This window comes from Fukomys damarensis, unplaced genomic scaffold (genome assembly GCF_012274545.1).
Source record: "Fukomys damarensis isolate Sample0158 unplaced genomic scaffold, DMR_v1.0_HiC HiC_scaffold_15, whole genome shotgun sequence".
In the NCBI taxonomy this organism is placed as follows: domain Eukaryota; kingdom Metazoa; phylum Chordata; class Mammalia; order Rodentia; family Bathyergidae; genus Fukomys; species Fukomys damarensis.
In genome coordinates, this window is record NW_022900927.1 from 5,173,327 (window position 1) to 5,175,710 (window position 2,384).

A 2,384-nucleotide genomic window follows, 5' to 3' on the forward strand; every position below is an offset into this window, starting at 1 on the left:
AAAAAAAAAAAAAAAAAAAAAAAACAATCACCTACTGCTGCCTACCATGCAAGCACAAGAACCTGAGTTCGATCCCCAGTACAAAAAAAAAAGTCAACAAAAAACATCACCTATAAAGGAAACCCCATCAGAATCACAGCATATTTCTCAATACAAACCCTCAAGTGAAGGAAAGCTTGGCATAAAGTCTTTCAAGCCCTAAAAGCAAACAACCTTCAACGTAGATTGATGCATTCTGCAAAACTATCTTTCAAAATTGATATAGAAATAAGATACTTCCATGACAGAGAACATCTGAAGAAATTCATGGCCACCAAACCAGCACTCAAAATGTTCTGAAGGAATTCTAGAAAGAGATAATGAAGATTACAAATCCATGAACCCCAGCAGAATGAATCTACCAGGCAAGGCAAGCAGTTAAACTGAGGGAAAAGAAATGGGAAACAATAGGAAAATAACATGACAAGGATAAGTCAATAGGTATCAGTTATAAACATCAATGTAATGGTATTGATTCACCAATCAAAAGAAATAAAATGGCAGAATCAATCAAGAAGCAAGTTCCTTGGGGCCAGGGATTTAGCTCAGTGGTTCTGCTACCTGCCTTGAAAGTGCAAGGGCCTGAGTTCGATCCCCGGTACCAAAAACAAAACAAAACAAAGCAAGTTCCAACAATATGCTGCAGACAAGAAACACATTTAATTAAAAAAGAAATTGATAAGCTGAAAGTCAGAGGATGCAAAACAATACTCCATGTGTCAAGAAACCTGACAAAAGCAGGGGTAGCTATTCTATTTGTAGACAAAGTAGGTTTCAAGCCAAGACTGATTAAGAGACATAAAAAAAGGTCACTGTGGGGCCAGGGATTTAGTGCCACCTGCCTCGCAAGCACAAGGTCCCGAGTTTGATCCCCATGTACCAATAAACAAACAAACAAACAAATACAGAAAAATAAAATGGGAACCTGAAAGATGACATTTATGTACTTTACTAGTTTAAGGCTGGCTATAGGTGGGACTTAAGAAACTCAGAAAAACTTTTGATCTACTATTTAATAAAAATTTTTTGTCATTGTCCCACTCTTTCTTCACCAGGAAAACCTCAAATAATACCGCTTTCCCTACTCTTCATAGTATTTCAACCAGAGGTTAAGACACCTAAGTTAGGGGTACTGCTTTGTGGTAGTGCACTTCTCTACCATGCACCTTAGGGTGGGGCTCTCGGTTCATTCCCCACCACTAGAAATTGAAAAGAAAATCTGGTTCTAACATTTAGGAGCCCCAGAACTCTAGGAAATGATCATCACTAATAGGAGGCTATTTAGCCTTTGCCTATTTTTAAAAATTTGTATTGAACTTTAGTGAGGTGGTCAAAAACTAACATAGCCAGGGATTTAGCTCAGTGGTGCCACCCACCTCACAAGCTCAAGGTCCTGAGCTGATACCAGGTATAAAACAAAACAAAACAAAAACAGATGTAAAGGCTTTATTCCATTTAGTAAACCCTTGTTTTTTCCTATACCATAGCTATTTGATGTCAGATAAAATGCTAAACCAGTAAAAGAAGATCTACTGACAATATACACATTTGAAATTAAAGAAAAAAAATGAAAAGTTTTGTTTTTTGAATTTGTAAAATCTTGACAGCAATTTTCTAATGGTGCAAAAGATGAATAACCAACCTTAGGTTTTGGATGTGTATGGGGAGGAGTAGAGGATTTTTTTTCTCCTAACAACTTTACCTCCAAAAGAAAATTGAGCTGAAGTTAAACAGACTTGTTGGAATAAAAATCCTCCATTTTAAAAGTTTCATGATGATATATTTTGAATAAGGATTTTTTTTAAAAAAGCAAGTTTTGCAAGTTATTGCAAATTAAATATCAGTAGCCACGAAATTAAGATTGTTTTCCTAAAGCTAAGGATTACAATTAAAAATAGTTTTTCGGCTAAATTGGCCTTGCAGTTTTCACTGAAGAGGAGAGGAAGCTCAAAATAAAATTTATTTAATTATTCATTGGTACAGGTAGATTACAAACATGGCTCTTTTTTTTCTTTTTCTTTTTCCCCTAGACTTCTAGATTTAATAACCAAATTCAGTAGCATAGCTGGATACAAAATCAATACTCAAAAATCAATAGCTTCTCTGTACATTAATAACAAACTCACTGAGAGAGAACCTAAGGAAACTATAACTTTCACAATAGTACCCCCAAAAATGAAATAGCTAGGAAGCAGTCTAATGAAGCAAGTAAAAGACCTTTATATGGAAAACTGCAGTACTCTGAAAAAGGAGATTGAAGAGGATATCAGAAAATGGAAAGATATCACTCCTTCTTGGGTATGAAGAACCAATATAGTGAAAATGGCCATAATTACAAAATTGTT